The sequence below is a fragment of the Gorilla gorilla genome, chromosome 8 (genome assembly GCF_029281585.2).
Source record: "Gorilla gorilla gorilla isolate KB3781 chromosome 8, NHGRI_mGorGor1-v2.1_pri, whole genome shotgun sequence".
NCBI lineage: Eukaryota > Metazoa > Chordata > Mammalia > Primates > Hominidae > Gorilla > Gorilla gorilla.
The window spans coordinates 91302536-91317875 of record NC_073232.2 but is presented as its reverse complement, the minus strand read 5'-3'; positions in this window follow the sequence as shown (position 1 = coordinate 91317875).

The window sequence follows — 15340 nt, the reverse complement described above, 5'->3', positions numbered from 1 at the left end:
GTTCAAATACAGAATAGTGCTAAGATATTTTAGTTATTATCTGGCACATGGTAGTAAAGTCATATCCCAAAGAACATGCATCATATTCATATTTTGAGCTATGATTTGATATAAGACAACAGTGTCACATTAAGTTAATACTGTTTCTTTGAGTTTCATTTTTTTGCTTTGATTTATATCAGTGTGGTAAATTATTCTCCTCCATTTTTTACTCCATCTCCGTTATAGGATTCTACAACCAAGCCCTTTGTCTAGACTTTGCAATACCTCACCTTAGAGAAAGCAGAATGTTACAGGAGGCTGGAAAACAAGACAACCTGTACCATTGTTAGCAGTGGTGAATCGGTGCGGATCTTCAGCCACCTCAATTCTTGCCTCCTCAAAAGGGAGAATGCGACTGAGGGGCATAAGGCAGAGGGAGAGACCAAGACAGGTTTTAGAGCAGAAGTGAAAGTTTATTAAAAAGCTTTAGGAACAAAAGGAAGAAAAGTATACTTGGAAGAGGGCCAAGCGGGTGACGAGAGTTCAAGGACATGGTTGGACCTTTGACTTGGGATCTTATACATTGGCATACTTCTGGGGTCTTGCATCCCTTCTTTCCTGATTCTTCCTTTGGGGTGGGATGTCTACACGCACAGTGGCCTGCCAACACTTGGGAGGTGAGCGTGCAGTGTGTTTACTGGAGTTGTACGCATGCTCACTTGAGGCGTTCTTTCCTTACCAGCCAAGGGTTCCTAGAAGAAGGTCATTTACCTGGTAAACTCTGCCATTTTGCCTCTTAGTGTGCATGCTTGAGCCTGCTCACCCGACTCCTGAGATCTTATCAGGAAGCTGCTGATCATATTTCAGGTGTTTCTATCTATTGGGAGACTGCCTTTTCCTGGCACCATCTGCAGCCAATCATTATTTTAGAGAGATGGTTAACAATGGCCTGACCATCACCTGATGGTCACTTGACATTCCTGGTGGGGGGCCCTCTCCTGCCCTACATATGTCTGCCTGACTACCTACTGTAACACCATGGGGCAGTGAAATATTCGGGCAAAACTATCATTTTTGATGACCGAGAAGGCAAAAGGTGTTATCTAATGAACTTGTGGCACTGGCAAGGAGATTCTGAATCAGAATGTTGATAACGTGAACAGGCTGCAATTCTCAGCATTTGAAAAAGTGCCACAAGAGATAAGCTCAGAAAAGAATTGGCCAGTTTTCAAGCAAAATTGATAGGGAATGTAGCAAGCCTAGAAATTCCAGAAGCTGTCGAGTTGATGAATAAAGCTGTTTCTCATTTTCAATCAGTAAAATATAAAATTGAAAAATATCTTGCATTTGAAAGACTTACGAAAATAGCCTCAGAAAAATGACACAATCCAGGCGCAAACTCGTCACAACAAAACTAACAGTAGGTACTTTTCCCTGGACATAACAACTTTTAAGTGGACCAGTAAGTGGGATCACTGATGCCTGATGCACCCAAAGTACTTGTAATTAAAGTTTAGAGAGAAAGAGATGTGCCTCACAAAGAATTACAAGTGTGGTTTTTGGTACATGGAAATGTCTGGAATTAACTGCATCAAAACCCAGCAGGTTTTTGAGAGAGCTGTATTTGCAAAAGTGTTGCTAGATTAAGAGACTGACTTTGAGATGAAAAAAAGAGCTCTAGGCTCCCAGCTTTCTATAGGTAGGAAGTGGGTGAGAGAGCTGCTCTCACGTCCTCCAATACAGTTGGCCCTCTGTATCCACGGGTTCCGCATGGGTGGATTCAACCAATTATGGATCAAAATTATTTGAAAAAGAAAACAATAAAAATAATGCAACAATAAAAAAATGAATAAAAAACCACAGTATTGGCGGGCGCCTGTAGTCCCAGCTACGCGGGAGGCTGAGGCAGGAGAATGGCGTGAACCCGGGAGGCGGAGCTTACAGTGAGCCGAGATCGCGCCACTGCACTCCAGCCTGGGCGACAGAGCGAGACTCCGTCTCAAAAAAAAAAAAAAAAAAAAAAAAAAAAAAAAAAAAAAAACCACAGTATTGTTTCCATAGCATCTACTATGTATGAGGTATTATACATAGTAACATCTATTACACAGCATTTACATTGTATTAGGTATTATACATAACCTATGAGATGATTTAAAGTATGTAAGAGGATGTGTGCAGGTTATATGCAAATCCTAGGGCATTTCTATCAGGGACTTGAGCATCCACAGATTTTGGCATCCAAAGAGAGGGGGTCCTGGAACCAATCCCCTATGGATACCGAGGGATGATTGTACTCTTTTCAGATGTGGCCAGGAAAAATAATGGAAAAGGAAGGCTGTGCCAGAGACAGAGCTAGGACATGGAGAACAGTGGATTGGGGCATTGCTCCAAAGAACAATCCCTGCCCCAGTGGGGTAACTGGTCAATACTCTCATAGCAGGATTTCAGAATTCCTATGGCCCAGTAATCACTATATATCTTCTCAGTCTTCCCCTTTTAAAAGAAGGGCATTTGCTGCTATTCCTCAACCCTGTTTCACCCTTGTATGTTGGTAATATAGGCTGACAGATTCCTTGTCTTTTTAGTTTACGAATATCTCAATCAAGAAGAGCCACATCTCAGTGAGGAGCACAAGATTCTGAACTTTGAGCCCCATGCCATGACTGGTTAAGGCTTGTGGTGTGTCTTGAGGGGCAGGGGAAGTACATCACATATACGAGCAAAGTGAATAATTATAATCTTTTTTTTTTTTTTTTGAGGCAGAGTCACCCAGGCTGGAGTGCAGTGACCCGGTCTCGGCTCACTGCAACCTCCACCTCCCAGGTTCAAGCGATTCTCCTGCCTCAGCCTCTTGAGCAGCTGGGATTACAGGCATACACTACCACGCCTGGCTAATTTTTGTATTTTTAGTAGAAACAGGGTTTTGCCATGTTGGCCAGTCTGGTCTCAAACTCCTGTCCTTGGGTGATCCACCCCCGCTTGGCCTCCCAAAGTGCTGGGATTCCAGGCGTGAGCCACCATGCCCGGCCATGAATAATGATAATCTAAGAAAAATTGTGGATTGAACTATTGCTGCCAGTCCTTCCCTTTCTCCCTGTTTCGGATTTATACCTCCATGATCTTTGCCATGGGTCTTTGCAGTACCTCTCCCAGGGTAAGCAGAGTATACTTCCCTGACCCATTAAGGCTGGACTTGGCTGGAATATCAGCAAATATGACACAGGAAGAGACTCTAAATGTGTATTCATAATTTGACGTGGCCTCTGTGGTCTTGGGATACATCATTAAAAACAAAACAAAACAACCATACCTCACATAGCCTCTGATCCTGCAATGAAGACAGAGGAAGCAGAATTGAATCTACTTGCAACCTGGTGCTAATCCTCACCTGGCCCAGCTGAGATCAGCCAAACCCCACTGTGAATAGAAAACACAAATATTTGTATTTGTAATTTACCAAGATTTATGGGGTTGTCAGTTATGTAGCATTATTTCCATAGTAGTCAACTAATATAATTGGTATAAGAAGTTAAAATAAGCATAAAGAACTTATACCTAGATTTATGTTTATGCATAGCTCAGCAACATTAAATCAGAAAACACTTTGAATCAACACTCTAGGCATCTTTTTTTCCTTAAAGTTTCCATATATGAATAAAGTTTTAGAAATTCTGCTTTAAATAGTCCTGGTTAACCCCATTTTAGGAATGAGTAAACTGAGGCAACTCTGAGAGGTTGGTGGCTTCTTTAAGCCATCGGGTCTCACTTGACTTGCCTGACTTCAACATGAAGATTTTTCTACTATATGCCTGGCTGTCTTTGAAAATTAATTTTAAGTAGCATCTCTTTTGTCTAGGTGATTATTAAATTAAAATTCTATATAAGCATGTAGAGATCAAAAGATAGAGAAAAAAATTTAAAAAATAAAAAAAGGAAAGATAGAAGATAAACTGCCAAATTCCAGTGATGAAACCTGGCAGAGTAACTATAAGCAAAACTGTGAGTGTCCAAATCCAGTCAGATATTTTCCCCATCAAAGGATTGACATGCAAAGCTCATGTGTCTGTGCTATTAGCAGGAAACTGCTTTCAAAATACTTCAAAAACTTGTGACTGTCCACCAATAAGATTGATACTAACATCAAAGTATGCAGGACTTGAAGATCCAGCAGAATTAGACCTGGAATGAAAGGGCTTCTGGGAATAAAAGTGCAGATTACAAAACAAGTGGATTCTTTTAATGTTCAAGGGAACTTTTTCTTGTTTAAGTTTTCCTCATTGGAGCATAATTTGAGTAGTTTCAGATGTTAATCACATCACGGAGAGGAGGGAAAAACCCTCCGGAGTATTATTTTTTCATGTGGCTCAGTGTTAACAGGCCCTTTAAACCTGGAAGAAACTCGTAAGCTCCCTGGGATAGTTTTCACAAACCGTCTATAAGTCCTGCCATTCGGAACCCCGTCATCCATCCGGACAGGATGAAGGTTTTCCATTGCTTAAATCGTTGCCTCCTTTTGGTGATCAGAGACCTTAAATGTTGCAGAGCTTCGACCCTTTCTTGTCTGTCTAGGTGGATCTGTCGTGACTACACAGTTTGCTTTCACAGAGGCCAGTAGGTAACCAGAATGTGTCTTTTATGAGCACGACTTCCTCAAGGAATGTTGTGGGAGAAGTATAGTGATAAAAAGAAGAGAAGGAAAAACTAGTAAGAAAAAGAAGTTAAATCCTCTCCCTTGGCACCGATACCAAATTTCCTTGCTTTGAAAAACTCCAGCTTGATTTCTGAAATATCTCAAAAGATGCCCACTTGTTAAATTGACTGACCCATTTTGTGGGTAAAAGTACTCCCCTCTTTTGTAGGACACACTTAAACACATTGCTCTGGAAGAAGTTTTGAGTCAGAAAAGGACAGTTACCCCACAGACATGGGTCTCTTTAAAGAACAAAAGCAAGATGGTTCAGGCCACTGGGATGGCCCTTGTAGACTCAGTCTCAGTCGCCTGGGAGGGTCATTGTAGTTTTTGAGGTTCTCTCAATAGAGAGAGCCTGTGTCCAGGCTTCTCGGTCACTGATGGCCTTGGGTGGGGGGGCGTGCAAAGAGAGCAGCTATTTAGCAAGAGCATGTTTTGTTCTGGAACATTATGAGGAAAACAGCACTTAAAACAAATCAAATTAGCATCAATAAAAGTCACAGATTTTTCATCAAAATTGAGATGCATATGGATATTATTGCTATTGATTAACTGATTACTCTTTTTACAACCATAGGTGAGGCCAATTCATTTGTGTCTTTTCCTAGTTTTACATTCCTCCTACTCCTTTTCTGGGAGTACTAATCTGATCCTCCACATCATGGGATAGAGACAGAGAAAAGGGAAATAGCCACAATTTTTGGAAGGAGTTGGGGTATCAGTCTTGGTGAAGTTCTTGCAGTAGACTTTCTTTAAAAGCCATGTTTAGTGTCTAAGGCGTCTGAAACAAACTGACATGAACAGAATGGATATAAACACTTATTTTGCCAATGTTGTGAAATATCTGAGTTTATTAATTAAATAAAATGTCAAAATACTCTCAAAAGCTTCAAAGCACGTCTCACATCTTTTGCATTGAATTTGACATTTTGTTTTCTCTAAACTTAGATGTGAAGTGATTATAATAACTTATGTATATCTGACAAAATGTGACCTACTACTGATACATCCATCTGAAATTAACATGAAAATTAGATATAGGTATGTCTTATGTAGAACACTGCACATATCCTTATTGTTAGTCATTCATTTTGGGTAGATATATTAGAATCTTTCTATTTTAAAATCAGGAAAATTGTTCTTTATCCATCATTTTAACAAATTTATTTTATTATAAAGTAAAACTTTCTCTCTCAGAAATTTCAAACTACACAGAGGTAAATACAAAACCACCCAGTGTATGGGATTTTATGATGGCGGCATGAGGAGACAAATACAAGAGTTTTCTTTTTGAATCCCTGAGAATGCCTTCACCTGCAAGCTACAGAAAGCCCAGTTAAACGGAGCTTAAACATTAAAGGCATTTTTAAAAACCTTTCTTGAGAATGTCAGAGTTTCACGGAATTCCAGAGCGAGGTAACTCAGTGCCTCGCAGATTCATCAAGGGCTTAGATGTCTTCATCTTTTCGCTCTCCAGTTCCATTTAGCTATTTCTGCCATTTGTCATGATTTTGAAATTGCTGTCACAGTTGCCAGTGTCTCGTTCAGACAACAGCTTTTTGAGGCAGAAATGAGAATATTCGTGACTTTTTCGAAGTAAGGAAATCTTTCCAACCCTCAGAAGCATATTTACACTAATGTTTCACTGTCCAAAATTGTCTAAGCAATGAGATTGCCATAATTAACATGCTTCAGTGAGGATTTTCCCTTGGGTAGATAGGAAGAGTAAATTCAAGAGATCTATTATACAACATTACACTCTGTTTTCCAGACTGGAGTGCAGATGTGCAATCTTGGCTCACTGCAACCTCTGCCTTCCGAGTTCAAGCCATTCTTGTGCCTCAGCCTCCCGAGTAGCTGGGAATACAGGCGCATGACACCACACTCAGCTAATTTTTTTATTATTAGTAGAGATGGGGTTTCACCATGTTGGCCAGACTGGTCTTGAACTACTGCCTCAAGTGATCCACCCAGCTTGGCCTCCCAAAGTACTGGGACCAAAGTGCTGGTGACTATAGTTAATAACTATGTACTGTATTCTGGAAAATTGCTAAGAGAGTAGACTTTAAGTGCTCTCACCACAAAAAAGATAAGTATATGAGGTAACACATATGCTAATTAGCTCAATTTAACTGTTCCATAATGAATACATATTTTAAAACAACATGTTGGTCGGGTGCAGTGGCTCACACCTGTAATCCCAGCACTTTGGGAGGCCAAGCTGGGTGGATCACTTGAGGCAGTAGTTCAAGACCAGTCTGGCCAACATGGCGAAACCCCATCTTTACTAATAATTTAAAAAATTAGCCAAGTGTGGTGGCATGTGCCTGTATTCCCAGCTACTCAGGAGGCTGAGGCACAAGAATGGCTTGAACCTGGAAGGCAGAGGTTGCAGTGAGCAAAGATTGCACCACTGCACTTCAGTCTGGAAAACAGAGTGTAACTGTGTCCCCCAAAAATAAAATAAAATTAAAATAAAATAAAATAAAATAAAATAAAATAAAATAAAATAAAATAAAATAAAATACATGCTGTACCCAATACATCTGTACAATTTTTACTTGTCAACTTAAATAAATAATGGATTTATCCTCAGGGCTGAGAAGTCTAGCCTTTCCCAGAAGACTGTTTTAGTTATCTATTGTGACACAACAAATTACTCAGATATCTCCAAATTTAGTAGCTTAGAACAACAAACTTTTATTACTTCACTCAGTTTGTGACAGTTGGAATCTGGGAATTGATTATTTGCATAGTTGTTGTTCCGGATCTTTGATGAGGTTGCAGTAAAGGTGTCAGATGGGGTGGCTGTCATCTGAAGGCTTGACTGGGGCTGGAGGATCTGTTTCCAAAATGGTTCACCAACATGGCTGTTGGCCAGGGACCTCAGTTCCTTGCTGGCTGTTGGCTAAGGGGCTCAGTTCTTTGCTGCCTGTTGGTTGAGGGCCACAGTTCTTTGCTGCCTGTTGGCTGGGGGCCACAGTTCTTTGCTGCCTATTGGTTGGGTGTCTTAGTTCTTTGCTGCCTATTGGTTGGGGGCCACAGTTTCTTGCTACTTATTGGCTGGGGGATTCAGCTCTTTGCTGACCATTGGCTGGGGTCTTCAGTTCTTTGCTGTTGGCTGGGGTCTTCAATTCTTTGCCGGCTATTGGCTGGGGGCCTCAGTTCCTTGCTGTCTATTGGCTGGGGGCCTCAGTTCTTTGCTGCCTATTGGTTGGGTGCCTAAGTTCCTTGATAACTGTTGGCTGGGGTCTTCAGTTCTTTGCTACTTGTTGGGGGCCTCAGTTCCTTGCTGCCTATTGGCTGGGGGCCTCAGTTCTTTGCTGGCTGTTGGCTGGGAGCCTCAGTTCCTTGATGCCTATTGACTGTGGCCTCAGTTCTTTGCTGCCTGTTGGTTGAGTGCCTCAGTTCTTTACTGACTGTTGGCTGGGGTCTTCAGATCTTTGCTGACAATTGGCTGCCGGCCTCAGTTCCTTGCTGTCTCTTGGCTGGGGGCCTCAGTTCCTTGCTGCCTATTGGCCGGAGGCCTCAGTTCTTTGCTGCCTGTTGGTTGGGAGGCCTCAGTTCTTTGCTGCCTGTTGGTTGGGGGCCTCAGTTCTTTGCTGGCTGTTGGCTGGGGTCCTCAGTTCTTTGCTGACTATTGGTTGGGGGCCTCAGTTCCTTTCTGTCTATTGGCTGGGGCCTCAGTTCTTTGCTGGCTTTTGGCTGGGGGCCACAGTCCTTGATGACTGTTGGCTGGGGTCTTCAGTTCCTTGCCATGTGAGTCTCTCCAAAGGGCTGCTCATGACATAGCAACTAACTTCCCCTAAAGAAAGCACTACACAAGAGATCCAGGAGGGGGCTGCACTGCCCTTCATGACTGTCACTTCCACTTGATTCATCAGAATTGAGTCACTAGTTAGGCTCTGCTTCTTGAGAGCTTGTCTGGAGATTCTAGCAGGGGAGTGCAGCTACTCATACACCCTTGACCAAAGAAGGGACCTCCTCTATCAGGGAAGGTCATCCTCTTTGACCAAGCATGCAATCCATCTCTTGAACAGAGGAGTGGTAAAGAATTTGTGGACATATTTCAGAACCACCACAATTGCCATCAGAGGACAGTGAATAAAGGTGAGGTTCTTTTAGGAAGAAGTGAAGCTGACTGATAAGGAGACACTCATTGTTTTTTCTACCTTCCATTCCTAATTTTCTAGGTTTGTTTATTATTAATTATGCACATTTGAATTTTCCCAAAAATTTTCTCAATGATACAAATAAGTGTTTTTCTACTTTAATATTTTAAGGTGTTTGATCACATAATTAGAGTTTTTTTTCTAACATTGAAACACCTTATTATTAATGGGACATACTCTTTAATGTCATTCTGTATGAGTATTTTATACATTGCTGATTTGATTTTGTATCTATGTTCCAGGATGGGACTAGTTTCTTCTTTAGTCTTCTATTGTACTTGTCCAGTTTTGGTTTCAAGGCTATATTAGCCTTGCGAGATATTTTGGGTAGCTTTTCGTCTTTTTCGGGCTATGCCTAACTGTCTCTCTTGCTCTATGTTTTTGTTATTTTTGCTCAGCTTTTTTTGGCTAGTGGGTATCTTTTTATCTGAAAAATTTGTCTTTCTTAAGTATGGAATTTTCTTCCACTACTTTTTTTCCCCCAATAACCATTTTTAGCCTTTGGCTCCACAAGGAACTCACAGTTTTCATCCCTCTGCTTTATTTAGAGAACTGTTTTTTAGGCTTTATCCTGGTGAAAAATGCCACCATTTCTGTATGATACTAGCCTAGTTCTTCTGCAACATTTTAATCAGGTATCCGTTCAATAGTGTGTGGCTCATGTTGGATCCATGGCCCTGCTGACTCTAGCCTACAGTTCTTGATGGGAAGATGGTAACTTGCTTCTCTGGTAGTCCTCTGCTATATGTGATTGGAGTTAGGAAGGCTGGGCTCTGGTTTCCCCATAAATCTAGTCGTGTTTGCTTTGTGTCCTACAGAAATTCTTCACAGTATTTGGTTTGTTAATGCTATTCTTTGTTGGTTTGCAGCACTGTTATGTATTCATTCCTTCTACTGTTTATCTGTTTTGGAATTTCAATGAGATTTGGGGAGAAAGGGTAATAAATCCACACGTAGTTTTATTCAATCTGCCATTTAGACTGAAAATTGCTTGCTGCTACACACTGACCACATAAAACTTGACCTATGCACAAGCATGTCCCACAACAGTGGCACTTAGAAACCATTATTTTAAAAAATATATGTTTTATTATGGTTTTCATTACAAAAGCAATACATGAATTTTATAGAAAACTTGTAAAATGTACAAACATAAAAAGAAGGAAAAAAAGATGCATTGACTAATCACCTCAATACAATTTTATTTATTTTATTTTATTTTATTTTATTTTATTTTATTTTATAGATGAGGTCTTGTTATGTCACCCAGGCTGATCCCGAACTCCTGGGCTCAAGGAATGCCCCAACCTCAGCTTCCTGAGTAGCTGGGATTACAGGTGAACTCCACTACACATGGCTAAAACAATTTTATCAGGCTCAGGAATTTCCTTATAATTCTATTAAATATATATCTGTAGCCCTATAGTATATATGCTTGCATATCTTTCCAGTTAGCACCACACTAGGAGCCTTTTTTAGTGTTGTTGCATATTTATCATGTACTGTCATTTTTGAAATCACAATTTCCATGGTTCTAAAATATTGGTATTTTTCCTGATTATGTCCTTTGCATGTTCTGTATAGCACATAGTCCTATTTTATACAGAGTTTTCTTCTGTATTGCTATTGTGTATTTTATGACCAAGGATTGCTCACATGTTATCTTTCTATAATCCTTTCTATTATTTTCTTTGCTGTCGGGTATTTCTATGGTTGCTATGTTATTTCTTCACCACAGGCAGATCTAATAAGGCTTTCTCTTTCATCTCAATGTTGGTGTGCCATCTTGGGTTGCTTCTTACTTACCTGAGACCTCAGAATGTGGAGGGCTGGGCCTGCCGTTCTGGCTCTATTTGGAAGCCCGAGGCTCTGGACGGCAAGAGAGTGCTCAGGAAGTACCAGGTTAGTCGGATTTGGTGAATGAGTTCTGACCTTTCTTCTACAATTTAATGTAAAGCCCTGTGATGGGGTTACTTCCAACTAAGCAGTGGCCTTTCTTATTCCCTTAGGTAGTTTCCTCAAGCTTCAGATCCTTTCCTCAATTCAGGATATAGCACAGCAGCTAAGAGTCACTCTTGTCACTTGTGCCAGCAATCCCAGAAATCCTTCACACGCTTCTCCCTTCTTCTTTTTTAAATAATAGTTTTATTGAGATATAATTTACATATGACCTAGGTCATCTTTTTAAAGTGTATAATTCAGTGGGTTTTTTTTCCCTATATTCACAGTATTGTGCAAGCATTACCACTTCCTATTGTTATTATTATTATTATCTGAGATGGAGTCTCACTCTGTCTCCCAGGCTGGAGTATAGTGATGTGATCTTGGCTCACTGCAACCTCCACCTCCCAGTTCAGGTGATTCTCGTGCCCCAGCCTAAGAGCTGGGATTACAGGTACCCATCACCACACTCAGCTAATTTTTGTATTTTAATAGAGATGGGGTTTCACCATGTTGGCCAGGCTAGTCTCGAACTCCTGACCTCAAGTGATCACCTGCCTTGGCCTCCCAAAGTGCTGGGGTTACCAGCATGAGTCACTGCGCCCGGCCACCACTACCTAATTTTAGAACATTTTCATCACCCTCAAAAGAAACTCTCCCCGTTAGCAGTCCCTCCTATTGTCCTCTCTCCTCTAGGTCCCAAGAATCACTAATCTACTTTCTCTCTAAGAATTTGCCTGTTCAGGATATTTCATATAAATGGAATCATATAAGATGTGACCTTTTGTGATGGGCTTTTTTTTTTTCACTTAGCATGATGTTTTCAAGTTTCACCCACGTGTAGCATGTATCAGCATTTCACCTCTTTATTTCCAAATAATATTCCATTGTACGAATATACCACATTTTACTTATTCACCCACCAGTTAATGGGTATTTGGGTTGTTCATACACATTTTGGCTATTATGAATAATGCTGTAATATCTCAGGGTTTATTTATTTATTTTTTAGAGATAAGTTCTCACTCTGTTGTCCAGGCTGGAATGCAGTGGCATGTTCATAGCTCAATGCAGCCTCCAACTCCTAGGCTCAAGCAATCCTCCTGCCTCAGCCTCCTGAGTAGCTGGGACTACAGGAATATGCCATCATGCCAGGCTAAATTTAAAAAAAATTTTGTGATGCCTCCAGCTTTGTTCTTTTGGCTTAGGATTGACTTGGCGATGCGGGCTCTTTTTTGGAGATATACCTAATGCTAGATGACGAGTTAGTGGGTGCAGCACACCAGCATGACACATGTATACATATGTAACTAACCTGCACAATGTGCACATGTACCCTAAAACTTAAAGTATAAAAAAAAAAAAATTTTTTTGTGTGTGGAGCAGTCTCAAATTCTTGACCTCGAGCCATCTTCCCTCCTCCACCTTCTGCCTGTTGGGATTACAGGCATGAGCCACTGCACCCAGCCTCAACTCAGGGGTTTAAAAGGGAAAAATTCCACAGGTTTTGGTCCAGGTGGTCTTTTATGGGAATGGAGTGGGGCAGGAGGGCAAGGAGTGGCAGAGATTTCTCTTGCCACCGCTCTATCCTTCTACTCCTGCAAATGGTCTTGCCTTCTTTTTCTCTCTTCTTTGCTTTCTGTCCTGGCAAAGTCTTGTTTACGGCTGAGCTACTTTTCTGTGCCTCACTAATGACTGCTCACGGTCCCCTCCATGTCTTCTCCTAGTCCAGAGTGGCGAGCCACGGCAATGCTCTCTCTTCACTAGTGAGCACCAACCCGAGTGCAAGAGACTTTCTTTCTGCAGGAGTTTGCTGCTTTTCTTTCTCCATCTCTCCTTCTCTATTCCAATTTGCCTCTCCCCAAACTGAGCAGGATTATCGAAACTGCTTAGGAGCCTGGGCAACATAGTGAGATTCTGTCTCTACAAAAATTAAAAAAAAAAAAGAAAAGAAAATTAGCTGGGCGCAGTAGACCGCAATTGTAGTCCCAGCTAGTCCTCCAGAGGCTGAAGCAGAAGGATGGTTTGAGCCTGGGAGATCAAGGCTGCAGTGAGCTATGATCATGCCACTGCACTCCAGCCTGAGCGACAGAGTGAGACTATCTCAAAACAACAAAAAACTGCTTAGGATTTCATCTGCTCACCTTTCTCCGTCTCATCTCCACTGCCTGGGGATGAAGAGTCAGGAGCTAATCCAAACGACTTTTTGGTTTTTCTCTCACCCTGATGCTTCTTTTCAAATACTATTAGAAGAAGTTGATCTTCTGTCTGGGTGCAGGGGTTTTGTTTCTTCTGTTTTACCTATTTTTGTTCATTTCTTTATTGTCAAGGGGAGGGATTTTTTTAATTATTATTATACTTTAAGTTCTAGGGTACATGTGCACAACGTGCATGTTTGTTACATATGTATACACGCTCCATGTTGGTGTGCTGCACCCATTAACTCATCATTTACATTAGGTATATCTCCTAATGCTATCCCTCCCCCCTCCCCCCCACCCCACAACAGGCCCCGGTGTGTGATGTTCCCCTTAAGGGGAGGGATATTTTACAATTTGGTTTCACTCTTTCTGGGAGCATCTTCAGTGATTCTCTAAAACCTATTACAAATTATTTATTTAATTGCTATAAACAGTCCATTAAGAGAATGTAACATGATTTATTTAAGAACTCTTCCCTATTTTTAGACATTAAATTTATTTCCATTTTTGGCTATTATAAATAATGCTGGGAGGAACAATTTTTGCAAAAGGCTTTTTTTTTTTTTTGGCTTTGAGATCATTTTCTTAGGTTAAACTGCCAGATGTGTAATTACCCGACTGAAGAACAGGACTGAAGAAAAGGGTGATTTTAAAGTCCTTGAAACATTTATGCCAAATTGTGTCCCCAGAAGATTCATTTGCATACCCAACAGCATGGAGTAAATGTCTCTCTCTGACTGAAACTTTCTTTTGTTAAATAAATTAACAAAACATATGACCATTAATAACTTCTTATTGTTAGAATTAATAGCACTGTGGTGATAATAAAATCACTGCAATTGCCTTACAAGGCACAGAGGTGTCACAATGCTATTCCCATTTTTAAGAGACTTTATGTAAATTTTGATTGCTAGGGTTTATTTCAATCAAAAAAGCAGAAAGACACTTGTATTCATGTGATCTTAGTAAGTTTGCGTATAATTAAGCGGATTTTTCAGAATCTTGACTTTAGCTGGGCCACTTTTTGTTTTCAACAGTTTTATTAAGGTACACAAACATATTGAAATATATAATATGCTGGATGATTTAAAGTGCACACTTTGATAAATTTTGACATATGTATAGTATGTGTGATGTGAAAACATCACTACAATCAAAATAATTAACATTTTCATCAGTCCCGAGTTTCTTCTTGGTCCTTTGTAATCCTTGGGGACCCTTGCTGCCTTCCCACAACTCCATCTGCTTTTTATCACTAAAGATTAGTTTTCATTTTCTAGAATTTTAAATAAATGAAATCACAAATTATGTACTCTTCTTCATCTGGATTCTTTCAATCAGTGTAACCGTATTGAGAGTCATCTATATTGCTGCATTTCCAGGTTAGGGCCATTGCAAAAAAGTCGCTAGGAACATTTGTGTACAAGTCTTTGTATGAATATAGACTTTCTGTTCTCTTTGGTAAATCCCTAGGAATGACATGGCTGGGTCATATGGGGGGTGTATGTTTGATATTTAAAGAAACAGCCAAACTGTTTTCCAAAGCGGCTATGCCATGTCCTACCCTACCAGTGGGGTACAAGAGCTCCATCTCCTCCACATCCTCACCAACACTTGGCAGGGTCAGTCTTTTTGAGTTTAGACATTCTGATTTTGATGGGTGCATAGTGGCATCTTGTTGTAGTTTTAACACCAATTTCCAGCTGGGATACTTTGACATTGTAGAGGTAGAAGACACTGTTATGTGTCTTACAGCTTAGTGCCTGTGGATACGTTACTCAATATCTGTATACCTTGGTTTACTTATCTAAAAAATGGATAGTGAAGACTGTACTACATACTTGAACATAGTTGTTAAAATTAATGGACATTATGGATATAAAAATGCTTTATAAACTACGTAAGTACTAGATATTATCATGATGGTGGTTGAATTGCTGCATGATTTTGGGAAAATCATTTCAACTTATTTGAGGATTCTTTTTCAGTTCTATAAATTGAGGGCTAAATAAGGTAACCTCTAAGTTTCCTTGAAGTACAAAAATGTTCTTGTCTAAAAAATACACTGATGTTCCAGTACCACATATATATATACACACATATGTGTATATATATGTGCACATATATATACACATGTATATATATATATATGTGCATATATATAAACACATTTATGGAAAAGTACTCTTTAATGTGGAAAAAAATGAGAGCTAAACATTAAAAAAATGCACTTTGTAAGTTCTTATTATCTCAGCTACTCCAAATTTTAGACTTCTACTACAGATTTCTATTTTTCTGTGTCTTATATGCGGAAGTGGTTAGTAATAAATCTTTCATTTCTGTAATTACTCTGA